Genomic DNA, 14953 nt, shown 5'->3' with positions numbered 1-14953 from the left:
GTCACGTACGCTGTGTTGCTTTTTTCTGGCTCAGGTTTTTTTACACCAGGATCTCCCATTGTCCAAAAAAACCACCTGCCCTGCAAATCAGCAGTACAGCAAATGCCTGTATGTGCAGCAGGTGTGGTTTGTAGTACCATAGACAGGTCTGCAATACCACAAACCGCATATGAGCACTTGTCTGGAAACACCCAGAATTACCACTTTTACCCTGGAAGAAAAATTAGGAACTTCTGTACACTTTTGTGCTTTGTCCTGAGAGAGCAGAGACTCTTCCCTGAAGAAACTGAACATCTGCCCAATCCCACTATCTGCAAGTGGAACTGCAAATGAGAAATGGGGAAATATGGCCAATAAGTAGCACCTAAAGTAATCTTATTTACCTTTAAAACATTCCCAGTTTATTCGCAATTAATTTCCTTTGGCTCTCTCTAATCATGTTTGATCAATTTGTTCAAAACCCAACTTCTAGCTTGAACCCTTGTATGAGTCCAGTAAATGTAAATCCCAGACCCTGAAGTTAGAGATATGTGCACAAATAAGTGAATCTTCATGAAAACCAGTAAAAAATTGTAGTTTAAAATGAATCTTTCATCTTCCAAATGTGGCTACCATTGTGCGAAACAGTACATAAAAATTAAAGGTTTTGGTTCTCAGCTTACTATTTCAATTCATACACTTAAAAAGTGGGTTTTAATTACTAATTTGCTACAAATAAGCAATTCCAGAAAAATATGATGATCTTTGCACTTCAGTTAATCTTTTTTTTTTTTTTTTTGGGGGGGGGGGGGGGGGGGGGGGCTAGAAGTATCGGATGTACCAAATCCTGCTCTTTGTTCTTAAGGAAATCCTTTGTTCATTATGTTTTCTCTAAAAACAGTCCACAACTGTATTTGTTCTTTGAACATTTCAGGTTTTCATTTCAGTTGCACCATCTGCTTTGTAAATTACACTGAAATTAGAAAGCTTTGTTTCAAGCGTGGCCACACAGAAGCTCCCCCAGTATACTCCATGACTTCATAAACATACAAAATACCAAAAAAAACAGAACCGCAAAGACCAAATCATTACAGCAAATTACAGAAAATGCTTTAACCATAGAACAAGTACAAATCAAGGCAGAATTGCCTGAAGATATTGTTACACAAACAGTTAAAATGACAAGAGAAAGCCAAGTATTTAACCTCTTTAATGTTATTTCCAGCCAAAAATGTAGGCTACTTTTCACATTACTTATTCAGCAATATTTAGCATGACATAAGGCTTAAGAACCGTGTCACTAGCTAATGTTACTTGATAGCTCACTGAAGCTTTGTTAAGTATTAGGATTTGCATGTTATTATCAACAATGCCATAAACTTTCAAGACTTCTGTAATAACCTTTCTGCTGCCACTAAATTGTTAACACTCTTTTTCCCTTTTTAATCCATCAATTGATGATCAGAAGGTATCACATTTCATCCCTTCCTGCTTGCCCCACACACACTGCTGATGCTGCACTGCAGTGCTGCACTGCTAACAGTGCTGTCCTTCGGATGACATAACCCAAAAATTTCTTCTGCCCACCAAGGTACCAGCAAAAAGTAGGAACTTAATGCTCTCAATAAAGCAAGTTCCAGCATCTAGGCTTGCATGCGAACTATTGTTGAGCACAAACTATATCGGTCACGTTTACAGCTTACGTGCTGTCAGTTTCTAACTCAAATGCTGTAAAGCGTTTCCAGATACCCAGAATACAAACACCTTACCTTGATGCTGTCTCCCTATCCTGCTACTGTCCCATCTTCCTGTATCCCTTTACATCCGAGCTCTTTAAGCGTGCAGTCTCTGCCTGCTTCTTCAGTGTTTTCTGCTCTATTCCTTCTCCCCTGAATCTTCTGCAATTTGGCTACAGCCCACTCCACTCTGAGACCATTTACACTAAGGTCACCAGCAATTTGCTCCTGGCCAAATTCAAGGGCCTTCTTTCCCTCTTCATACTACTGGGTTCATCAGCTGTCTTTAACATTCCCTCCTCCTTGTGCTTGATTAGTTCTCTTTCCTTTTTGGATTGCTTCCTCACAAGCTGCCTCAGTGATAGTTCTCTGTTTCTCTCCTGAATCCTCTTGGCTTCCTTTAGTCCCTCCCCTCTTCCCTCCACACCCAGTAATTTAGTGTCCTCTTCTGCCTCTAAGATAGGCACAGAAGTTACACCTAAACCGGTTTAAGTGATCCCTAGCTGGAGCAGTGAGGGCTGGTTCACTGGCCGGCTCACTGCCCCTCCCAAGCAAACCCTGGCTGAGAACTGGGGAGAGGGAGGGGGGTTAAACTCACCTTTCCCTGAGTACAGAGCTGCCCTGCCCTGCTGGCTTACTTAGTGCTGGCTGCAAACCCCAGAGGCACCTGGAAGCAGGAAGAGGAAGTGATGAACAAGGATCCTGGTTGTCTCTGATAAAAAAATCCCTAATTTTTGGATTTAAAAAAATTACACAAAATCCACATTTTTCCATAATCAAAATGAAACACCACTATCCAGAACCAGGATCCCTGGTGATGAGCAACCCTGCAGAGTCCTGTTACTGTGGTTGTGGACTGCACATCCCAGAGACCTCAGCAGCAGCAGGAAGAAGAAGCAAACACACAGCCCATGCTAGCTATGTGCCAGAGAGCTATGCTCTAGCGCCCCACCCCAACCCTGCTTCTGACTTGAGTCACTGCAGGCATGTGGCTGCATTTCTTGAATCACAAGTGACTGTCTGTTCATTTGCTTATTGGTTTAATCTTTGCAGGTTAGACTAACTTGTAAAGACTGAATCAATCCAGCCTCAGGCTTTTTGACTGTCTATACTTAGCCCTGAAATTTAATAAAACTGGTTAAGTACCCAACAGGGTACCCAATCTCTACCAGAAGGGCCTACCATCTAGTTGAACCATACTGAAAGACCAAAATAAAGTAATTATGTAAGAGCAAAAATATTCCCTTTGTGTAACTGATAATTCAGATAATTCAGAATCTGAATGACATCTTAAATGTTTACAGACCAATAGGGCCTGATTCACTGAGAATAGGAAGACTTTATATGCCCAGAAAACCACATAGAGGAATGTAAAAATACAGATATGGGAAAAGGATACAGATACAGTTGATATGGTTAACAGGGCAAAAGAAGGTGACATAGCAATGGTTCTTGCACCTGTTGACCACATCTCTATATAACTCCAGCTAATTTGAAAATCCTCATCTTTGCAGTGGGATTAGGAGCCTAATCCTTGAATTATCCAGGTACATGGTCAAGATTAGGGAAAACACAACCAAGCTTCTTATTTTAAAAAATTCCTGTTTTGCCAAAAAAACAAACAAACCCTGTTTTAAAACTTTATGGAGGCAATGTAGTTTTTGAGTTGGGAAACAGGAAAAAAAAAATCAGGAGTTTAGAAAGAAGAAAGGCAAAAATGATCCAAAAATCTGCTACAACCCCTGACTCATGCTTTCTCTTGAGGCAGCCAGGATTGTTTTGTAAATGACTGAAGAATCCATTTGGGAAGCTCCTTTCTTCCATACTGCCTTTCACACTAGCAAGGACCTTTCTATATACATCCACAGAACAAGCTCATTATTCTCCTTCAAAACACTCCCTTTTTTCAGGATACTTATAGAAAATGCCTGAGACTGGCTAAGTTGCTGGTGTACTACTAGACACGTTGAACACCTTCCTCATCCCCTGCATTTGGGTTGGTCTAATAAAAGATATCAAATTCACCCAAGGAACCTTGTCTGCCTATATGCTTAGACCAACACGGCTACAACCTAAACCCCTCATCCCCTGCATCACATTCGTCCTGAGAGGCTCGGCGGTCCCCAAGACCCCCTTCAAGAAGGCAGACACTGAGATCCAGCGGCAGCTGAAGAAGTGGCTGCACCTGCCGCTAAGGGCCAGCAACAAGATCCTGCATATCCCTTACCGGCAGGGAAGTGCCAACGTCCCCCGCATGGGACACCTCTGCGATATTGCGATGGTCACCTACGCCTTCTGCCTCCTGACCTGCCCGGACCCCACAGTAAGTATCATCACCGCCAGCACCCTTGAGGAGACCACCCGCAAGAGGATCACGAGACAGTCGACCAGATGTGACTTGGCCACCTTCCTCAGCAACTCGCTGGAGGGCAAGTTCAGCAGAGGCAGCAGGAACTTTGCCTCGCTGTGGAGTTGAGCCCGCAATGTCACATGCTGCCTTGGGAATTGCATCGCCTGTGCCTGGACCAGGACCAAGGAGTGCAGGGAGCTGGGAGTCTCCCTGCAACCAGCCCTGCATGCCGACCATGTCACCGTGACGCCCCACACGAGGAACTTCCTGGAGCAGTTCCTGAAGGACGCCGTCCAGAACATGCACGATGGTGACCTGAGGGCCAAACCCAACCAAGGCAAGGTCTTCGACATCACCTCGAAGTGGGACCATCCTGGCCACAGCGGGGGAGGAGATCTCCATGAACCGCACTGTCCCGGGCTGCGAGAGCCAGATGTGACCCAACATCGTGATCACCAATGAAGAGGCCAAAAAGGTGGTGATCGTGAACGTAAATGTCCCCTTCAAGAACTGGTGCCAAGCCTTCACCAACGCCCAGGCTCACAAGTGGGAGAAGTACGCCCCCGATGACCGACATCCTGAGGAGCTGCAGCTATGACGTGACAATCGACGTGCTCATCGTGGGAACGCTCGGAGCCTGGGACCCCAGCAACGAGAGTGTCCTGCATGCCTGCCAGGTCTCCCACCGCTACGCCAAGCTAATGCACTGCCTCATGGTGTCTGACACCATCCGCTGGTCCCGCGACATCTACATGAAGTACATCACAGGCCACCACCAGTACTCCAACCCCACCAGATGGACCGCCGCTGAACCGGACCCAGAGGGGACCACCTGAACCCTGCTCTGCACCAGATGGACTTCACCTCGAGAGGATTCTTCAGCAACGGACCACCCCACTCCACCCGAAGAGGACCCCCACGATGAAACTCTATATAGACTGAGACACTTTCTTCGACCTACTTCCTCCACCATTGTGGACCTTTGTAATGGTTTGTGTGTATCTATCTTCTTTTCTCTCAGTGTCACAAACCCCCTCCCTCCCCTTCCCCCACCCCTGGGCTTAGCTGGCTAACGTATTTTCTGTAACCTAGTTGCATTCCCCTCCTCACCCCCATCCCTCTAATGTTAGTCCCTCACTCAGGCAATTTGTATTTCACCACTGGCTTTGTCATCTTTTTGGATTCACAATCCTAAACATCTACTAATAAAATTCAAACTATACTGCATAACTGTTTTCTTGGACTCCTTTCTTGGCCTCTCTTCATCCATCTGGATACATACAGACATTTAAAAAAAATGTTATAGGCTCTTTACTTTTAACTCGGTTCCCATACCAAGGCCCACACATGCCTAGAAGAGGCAGTGTGTTACTTAAACCTGGCTCTACCGCATCTGTAAAGATCAGGTACATCAGTGAAGCTATTTTGGCACTTTTATCTAATAGCTGATTGAATCGACTTTTAGCTAAAAGTGCCAAAAAGCCCTCCTGACGTGCCCAATCTTTACAGATGCTGCAGAGCTGGGTTGAAGTAATGTACTGCTTCTTCCAATAAAGTACAGGTTTAGTTTAGTTTTTTAATTTCTACAAGCAGCCCTGTTCTCTAATGTTTTATATGTAGATTGCAAGTTCTTAGGACAGGTAGAACCTTTTGATTCTGTCACTGTATTTTTCTCGCGTAGTGGAGTTCTTGTCCCTGATGGTCACTACAGTAGAATAAATAATAATAATTTGAAGATGAAACATTTATGAAAAATGTCCCTATGCCTGGAAAAGAGTGTTTGTGCCTGAAAGCTTGAAAAAAGTTTCCAACAATTTAGTTGGTCTAATAAAAGATAAAACATTTACCCAACCAACCTTGTCTGCCTAAATAGAACAAGAAACATACCACCCAACTCTAAACTGATGTAAAATTGCTGATTAACAGAACTTTCTTTTGTGTTCTCTAGGCAGATTAAACCACTTCCAGTTCGTGAATCTGTTGGACAGTCCCAAACAATTACTGGTTCTGAGGAGATCAACTTCCCTTGCAAAGGGACCACCCATTCATTCAGTATTATTCTACACACCCTCATGGAAAAGCACCATTGCAAATGTAAGTTAAGTGTGATTTGGGTTCTGATGTAATGCTAACAAATATAGATGAAAGACCATTCTGGAGTCACTAGGGTACTTACGAGTTTTCTGCCGTGTTGTTCCATAACAATATTCCATTTGGAAACATTGTAAGATCAACATGAAGACTAGAAAAATATAATTTTGCATTCTACTTTTCTAACTTCAACAGAAGGTTAATGCACTCAACTTATCTAAAATGTGAATGTGTGTGACATTTATACATCTCTAAGCAGTAATCAAAATTATTTCTTCTAGTCTAAAAGTTAGGGATCACTTACAAAAGCAACACCATCTCCTAGTGTCAAGCCTTCTATTGGTTTTGCATCATGTGATTACAATCAACTTGTGAGAGTTTACTTCAGAGTCACCTAAGAACACATGATCTTTGATTCTTTAGAGAGTATCCACTCCTGCCATTCCCCTTTGATACTGCTCACTTCACATAGGCAGGACAGGTGAAATATCAAACATAAGCAGTCTTTTGTCAAGGCTTTGGGCAATCTCTCATCTGGTGCTGTTCTAGAGCAAATGGCAAAATATTGCTGAACCATACTCTGCTCTTTTGACCATAATAAGGCAAAAGAGACAGAGTTCATAACTGAATCATGAGCAGTACTTTGATCTGCTCTCTGTTTACCCATGTACTTATCCCTTCTAGAGATCACTGGGGGGTGGTATATTTAATGTGACCGAGTGTGAAGGTTGATAGGTTTGCCCTATCCATGGTGTAACTATCTGATTTGTATTGGTCCTCATGGCATATCTGAATGCCTTAAATCAATAGTAATAAAGCTTAAGTATTTCAAAACTAGGTACCCACCTTGCATGCTTAATTTTACAGTCTCTGGTGTCTAAGGCTGGGCACCAAAACAGCACACCTGACTATCTTGTTTTGAGTCTCATAATACCACTGTGAGATAGACAGTGCTAGCATCTTCATGGAGACTGGACTTCCCCATGGTCATATGGAAAATACGTGTAGCACAGATGGAAATAAATCCAGTTTGCATGCTCCCATAGTCCTTGTCCTAACCCCAGAAGCATCAGTCTGCATTTACACATACCATGCTGCTAGGGTTTATCTAGGATAATCTTGGTCTACACAAATACTTAGGGTCAACTTTGATGTCACCCTAAATTTCAGGCACTTCTCCCTTAAGCTCAACTCCTAACAGAAGACCAATGTCATTTTGGAGGCTCTACTGAACTTCCAGGTTGACTCCAACCCTGTTCCCATGCAAGCCTGCCCCTGTACACAGGTTATTTGTAACCTAGCTGAATACTGCAGACCATGAATACAGGAAGTCTGTCAGAAGCAATTCCACAACTCCCTATTCCTGAATTCCATCCAATTCCTCTCTGTGCTGCCCATAAACAGAGACAAGTTTGGAAGAAGACCAAGTAGCATGCAGGCTGTTTCTTTGTAGGGCTTCACCTGCAATGTCTCTTAATTCCATGAGCAAGAAATAAGAAGAATAATATAGACAGCTCTGATGCAAGATACAAGTTATATATTATAGATGGTGATTGCTGGTTAAAGATGACCTTGAAGATTATTCTAAATATCACGGTCTACATTTTCTAATTAATATTGCAAATTAGTTAAGAGGGATAAGAAAAAAATATATAATTCATCCATAAATTTGGAAAAGGGTGTTGCCCAGTTTTCAGGAAATTTCAGATCATTCTTTTAAAGACAAGGCCACAAGGAAAGAAGAAAGAAAGTTTACACAGGGATGCTAACTTAAAATAAGAAGGTGGTATCAAAACATAATGAACTAATACACACGCTCTCTAAAAGATAAGTTTGTGTTTTCATCAATTGCTTCTATAAAAGACTGTATCCTGGCAAGCTAAACTATAGTAGGGTCTCTATACTCAGCTGAGTGTACTTTGTTTAATCTCTCATTTAATTTTCTCTATCTTCTAAAATAAATAAATGAATAAATCCTATCCAAGCCCTTTGATCTACAGCTACTTTTGAATCATCAATTAAATTATTTCCTACGGCAATGTATTTGCACATATGTAAATGTGGGCTTAATTTTGCCTGATGAACCTTTATTACCAGGTAAGGATGAGCAAGAAAAAATAATATGCCTGACTCTCACTGTCTACATTGAGAGCTAGGAGCCAACAATATCCAACATCATTTATAAAATGAGCACCAGCGAAAACATGAAAACTCACAATACCACGTATAGTCACTTAATAGAGGAGGAATGGAAGTTAACAAAAATTTCTTTTTTAAAAAACCTAGAAAAAAGCCTTTTATGTTTCTGAAAAGAGGTCAAGAATAGAACTAGAGAATAAAGAAAATTAAAAGTATGGATGCCAGAGAAGCTCATAACTATAAATCCCAAGAACCAGGCAAAAATTTTGAATCAACAGTGCTCGTCTATTACTCATTTTAGCCATTGTAACCACAAATGACAATGCAGTAAATTTAAACATTTCTCATTTCCAAAACTTGCTTCTTTTCTGCATTTTTAAAAAGAGTAATTGCTTCCAAAAGCTCCTAAATATGCCAGTTGGACTTTAGGCTCTGTGCAACATTACTTCCATTCGTAAATATTTTTAGTAAGGGGGATTTTTTTTTTAGGTAAATCTCAGGATTAGCCTACGTGTTTCTAAGTAGCAATTTTCTGTCTACTTACTTAATCCCATTACTGAAGCATCCAAAAGCCTCAGACTCAATGGGTGTGTCTATATGTGCAATTAATGCACCTTAAGGTTACTGCACATTAAAATAAGGCTCAGTAAACTGTAACTGAGAATGCATCTATACATAAGCCTGCATCAGAAGCAAATTTGCTCCCAACAGGAGCAGTTGAGTCCAGGACTGCTCCTGCCTGCCTGCATCAGCCAGGGGGAGCACCAGGCTGGCAGGGAGCACAGGGGTCAGGCCTGAGTTTCAGTGGAGCTATCCTGGAGTATGGAACATCTCCCTGCTATGTGGAGGTTGGGATCACCGGCCCACTCAGTGGCACTGGCTTGGAGCAATGCCCTGTGGCCAAGTGGCAGCTTTGTCCTGAGCTCTCCCCTTCTTTGCTTGCTGAGGGAATGAGGGAGCTCTCTGTTCCTGGTCCTGGTGCCACTCAGCTTCCAGCTCCCCCTAGGAGCCTAGAGCTGAGTAGCACTGGGATGGGGGAGCTCTCTGCCCCGCACACCAGGCCATGGACAGAAAGCTTTCCTGCCCCCTCAGCCCTGCTACTGCCCATGCAGCACACACCACAGTTAGCTCCCACTTGCTGCCCATGCCTAGGAGGAGCTGGGAGCTGAGCAGTGCCAGGACTGGAGCCAGAAAATTCCCACACCCCCTCAGCAAGCAAAGCAAGGGGAGAACTCAGGGCACTGCTGCCACTTGGCCATAGGGCCCCCAAGCCAGCACCACTGGGATGGGCTGCATTCCCGAGTTCCACACAAGAGCCATGGACAGGTCCTCCCTCCTGCCCTCTGTGGCCTCCTGCTACCTAGACTGACCAGGAGCAAATTGCTCCCAGTCAATGTTTACACATGCGTTACTGCACAGCAGCTAATGCACCATTAATTTGGTACCTGTATTTGTTGGTACTAGCAAATGGTACATTAGCTTAATTTACTGCTCAGTAAATCCTGTGCATGTGCAGACACTGACACTTTACTGCACATTAGATTAGTTATACTTGCCCTCTATACCACTGCAAGAATTAAAAGCATCATCTATATTTTGCAAATGAGACAAGTGGAATCCAAACAGATAAAAAGCAGGCTTCCGACTTTAGCCACAGATTTAAGCAAAGGATGGTACATAAACCAACCCAACCCAGCAATAGCCAGCTTTGATGCACCTCCAAATCTCAATACAACTGCAAGTTATAAAACCTATGTATTCTCAATAGCCAATATGTACAGAAAAGAAGACAGCAGCCTCCTATTTCTCTAATAACAAGTTTCAGTAGTTTCTGTTGCTTTTGAATGGGAAACTAAACAACATATATCTTGGGGGTTTTTTCTAAATAATTTTACCAAAAGGCAACGTGTTTGCAATCTTAGCTTTCCCTTGATATTTTTTTTCCTCTGGATTGTTAAATTCTAAATAGCCCTTCTCTGAGCAGACCTACACCTCATTGTGACAAGGTATTTAGCAGAATTTGCAGATCCATTGGAAACTGACAGGCTGCACCATAAGCGCTTCTGCTGTGCCCTTAAACTTGCAATTTGTTGCTGCACCACCCCAGCCCCAAAGAGGTGGCAAGGAGGAGCATAATTGGGGGGGGGGCAGGGGGGATGACACACCTGAGGCAACAGCCCTGGTGCTACCTTTGTTGGGAGAGAGAAAAATAGCTGCCAATACCACCCTCAACACCACAGAAACTAGCACTGCCCTAGGTATCATGGCTGCCTTGTTACTGCAGAGAAGTGAAAGTCAGAGAGGATACCCAACACTCCTGTACAGCAGGGTAGATCCCTTCTGATAAGCCTCACCAAGTTTGCCGACTAAAGAAGACAGCTGGTCTTTGGCTAGAACTAGGCTTGTGACTGCAGAAGAGTGGATCTGACGTGAGTGGGGAAACCCAACTTTCAGACTTATGGAGAGGCACCTCAAGATTACATGGGGTACCTTTCTGTAAGCAGGGAGAGCAGGCTGCTACCACTCTTCCACGACAGAGGTAATAGAAGTCTACCATAGTAAAGTGACAGACTCTATTACCTTTGGTTGCGCCACTGATTTTCCTTTTATGTGGTGCAACAAAGGATATCAACATTTATTTGCTCAGCATTTATGCCACTATAAAAAATGTTATGGCAGCACAAATGAGACATCAGGCAACATCTGTTTCCACCCTTTGTGTCCGTAACCAAGGCATCTCTAAGCACAAACCTACTCCAAAGACTCTCTCTTCCACTAATAACCATTCCTATCTAATAATCAGGGATCCTGGTTTTCTCTGATAAAAAAATAAATCCATAATTTTCGATTTTAAAAAAGTTACCCAAAATGCACATTTTTCGGTGATTAAAATGAAATGCCACTAATATATAGAGATATGTAGTGTTTCATTTTGATTGTGGAAAAATGTGGATTTTAGCTTACTTTTTTAAAACCGAAAATTGGGGATTTTTTTATCAGAGACCAGATTGATTCCCTGCTAATAATGGATAGGCATGGAGTTCATATGCAACTAAATTCAGGCTCCTCATTTCAAAAACTGTAGCTCTATTATTTACCAAAGTGCACACATTTGTATTCATAAGTTTTGGGGATATTATCAGTTGACATTAAATCAGGAATACTGCTTCTAGGCACACTGAACAAAAGTAGCAACTGTGTTCATCAAAATGCTAACTTCCTTCGGAACAAAGTTCTAGTTAACTGTTATTAAATATTTTTACTTTTTTATTATATATAAGTACATCCCAGCTTTTCTCCATGGGACTGGAATGTCATGTATCATAAATAGCTGCTTCTCTTGACCACATACATATTTAGTTACATATTCCACTGTCTTTGACAATGTCTTGGATTTTTAAATATGAGTACAGCCAGAACAAACACACTTCTAGCTTTGAGGAGACATACTTCTGCAGTCTGCTAACTAAGATGGGTGCTTACCAACATTTCTGGTCCTAGAACTTTGAGTGCATTTAACTCTGGGGCTTTTCTATATTGTTCTGTTTCCATATTAATTTTCTCATTCTGCCAAACATTCCCTAATTTGGATGGCAAACTCACTGTTTACATCTGCCCATCCTAGTAGATTGTCTCTTTAAGTACTTGAAGTATTTCATCTTGCAGGAAGAATTTAGATACTACCAATACTAACCTGACACAGACATTCATCACCTTACTCTTATGTTATAGGGTAAAAATTCTCCATGCACTGAAAAATCTTGCTAGCACATTTTTACTTTACTTGTCTCTGAGAGGAAGACTGCTGTTTGTATTTTGCATCCCATTTCAAAGTACATCTGAATTTTTTGGGGAGAGTAAGATATTCACTGTAGATGTTGAAGAACAACTTGTGAAATGACATAGCTTGGCACCGACCTAATTTCTCACATCTGCACATTATACTCCAGCACTCTCCTCTAGCGTATTCTCCTACTATATAAGTGAAGGAATTCTAAGTTGAATTCTCCTAGTCCCCTTCCATGGCACCAAACCAAATTGTTATTATTCACTGGCATCATAGTACATTTAAGTACTGTAAAGTATTTCCTCTGGTAAATGGTTTTGCACATTATACTTTTCATACCCAGACAGTATCTTTAGGTTTTAATAGACATTGCATTTGTCACAGGCTAGACTGTCCTCATGTTTGACCCACACCAAAAAAACTCCCAGCATAGTCATGGATACACATCACCTTGCAGCATCACCTCTGCATTGCTGCACCATGGCCAGCAGATGGCCAGTGAGAGCACACATTCCAGCATGTGTCACTGCCATCTAGCATACAGATTCTAAGGGATTCCCCAGCCCAATGAGAATGCTCATTGGGTGGTCAGCTGTGTGGGAGTGGCCTAGGCTGGCAAATGTGGTCTGCCCGTTGCTTCCATAGCTACCACTATTCCCAGCTTCTGGATGCCCATAATGGACTTCTCAACTACAGCCTCAGCAGTTGCCAAATACTTGAGGAGTGTATGTTTAGACACCTCAAGGCATGCTGGAGGTCCCTAAGGACCTGTCTGGATACCACTGACCACTACAGGACTTGATTAATCATCTCTGCCTGTGTTTTATAAATTATCTATGGGTCCAGGGGGTGGCTATTCCTAAGGAATGGCCAGTGGAAGCACAGCAGCCAGGAGCAGCTGACAGACACAAGCAGTGAGGTATTGTGTGTGTGTAAGACTTGAGCAGACCTCTCTGCACACCTCCAAAAGGAAGAGCAAAGCAGTGTCATGTAGGGGTGGCAGGTGGAGGCCAGGCACATAGGCACCCCCTGCATTCCTTTTCCCTATCTGCTTGCTTCCTGTGAAACTTTGCAAAGCAAAAATGAAGTCTTCCATGGTCACTTCCAGAAATGGCGGTGGAAGTCCAGGAATGTTGGGAAGGTGGTGGAACTGAATGGAGGTGAGATGGGAGTGGCAGCTTCAGAGCTGGTGATGTGTGCTATGAGCAGAGCTCAGTGGGAGGGCAGGGGGATGAGAGTATATGGGAGGAATGCACGTGGCTTAGAATAGAGCCCAGCAGATGCAAGTGTTTGTTTTTTTTATGTGGCCAAAGGATGAATGGTTGCTGAAGAAGGAAGGGGGAAGGTAGGAACATAAGCAGCAGGCAAAAATATTCGGGGGAGGGGGGGGAGCAGATGAGCCCTGGCTGACCCCCGCCCCTGCCCCCCACAGGGCCATTGCAGGGCTGGCGCATGCTGGTCCTGTACATGGCAGTAGAGGAATGGGTGTACACCATGCAGCACCAGGCGCTGTGGGACAGTGGCACTGTGGTGCTGCTGCTGTCACTGGCCACCACAAAAAGTTTGGGGGGGTTAAACCCCACTAGTCCCGACTTTACACTGCCAATGGGAGAGACAACAACTGGAGATGAGGTGAAGTGCTTTGCCTTCTTGTAGTTCCTTTTCCCCAACACAAGCAAGGAAAATCAGGAGGCTTATTTAAAATGGAATCAACTTAACAAGAAGAGGGGTTTTTCCTTTCCAAAAGTTTCTACACATGGTAGTTGCTGGGCAGGGAGTGGAAAGCAAAAAGAGGCTTTTTTCCTCTCCATAAGTTTGTGGCCTAAGCCCTCAGTAGTTGCTGAGGGAGGGGATAGGAGGCAACAACTGAAGTAGCACCTGAAGAGTTTTCCTGGCTTCTTCCTCACACAAACAAGGTAAATTAGGGGTCTTATTAAGACGTTTGTCTTATTTAACATGCTGGGGTCTGGTCCGGGCCAGGGAGGGCATTGGCGATGTGCAGAGGGTGCACATGGATGCATGTGTACCCCCTGAGATTGGCGGTGCACCCCCTGAAAGAAGTGCTGCCAACGCTGCCGGTGGTGCCTGCGGATGGTTGCTGCTCGCCACCTCCCCACCCCACAATCACCACTTGCTGCTAGCTGTCACTGCCACTGCTGGTAGTGTCTGTGGGTGGTCACTGACCACTGGTCGGCACTTGCCACCCCTCCTGCCACCAACACCACCATGGCCACCTGCAGGAGCTCCCCGCTTGCTGCTGCCACACTCCTGCCACCTGCAGGCAGTTGCTCTGTCCCCCCAGCCTCTGGGGGCACACATTGTTCATGAGGCAAGGGGTTTTAACCCCCTCCCATCCTCCTCAGCTGGTTATGCCGGGGCCTGGCCATGCCCCCTACTCTTTGCTTGAGCAGAGAGCAAACAGCAGGTGAAAAGCCTGGGAGGGCTTCCCTCCTGCCCTTTCCAGGGGAAAAAGCCTGGCTGGGGTCCAGAGCCAAGATTTTCCCCTGACTAGGGAACAGAGGGGCAGGGTCAGCCTTGGTCTGCTGAAGCAGACAGCACAGCCCAAGGCTGCAAAGCATCCTGGGATGCTAGGGGACTGTGTGTTAATTTGAACAGGATGGGGTCTGGGACAGAAGTTCTATACACTAATTTGACCTAAATCAGATAAGTCTGATACTACATCCATCCAGATTCATCTTAAACCAGTTTCAGCCATTTTGAAAGTGGTTTAAGTGCACTGAAATTCTGTTCTGTTCCAGGTTTAAACCAGTTTCTGATCACTTAAACTGGTTTATGTGTAAGTTCTGTCCCTAGCCCAAATGAGGGTGAAAGGAGAGGAATTCACAGGATACAGAGATGGAGCAAAATCCA

General features: G+C 43.8%; 1 protein-coding gene across 10 annotated transcripts in view; it reads right to left on the bottom strand.

Moving 5' to 3' along the window:
• The window catches only part of KLF12 (KLF transcription factor 12), a 448097-nt gene that overhangs the window by 410123 nt on the left and 23021 nt on the right, over window positions 1-14953 (bottom strand). The window contains exon 2 of one of the 10 annotated variants that reach the window (XM_059721136.1): window positions 2314-2382. The exons of the other annotated variants lie outside the window; for them this stretch is intronic. The gene's annotated coding sequence lies outside the window, so the exon portion shown is untranslated. The remainder of the gene's footprint in view (window positions 1-2313; window positions 2383-14953) is intronic. 10 annotated transcript variants of the gene reach the window in all.

Source organism: Alligator mississippiensis, chromosome 1 (genome assembly GCF_030867095.1).
Source record: "Alligator mississippiensis isolate rAllMis1 chromosome 1, rAllMis1, whole genome shotgun sequence".
NCBI lineage: Eukaryota > Metazoa > Chordata > Crocodylia > Alligatoridae > Alligator > Alligator mississippiensis.
This window is presented reverse-complemented; position numbering and strand designations above follow the sequence as displayed.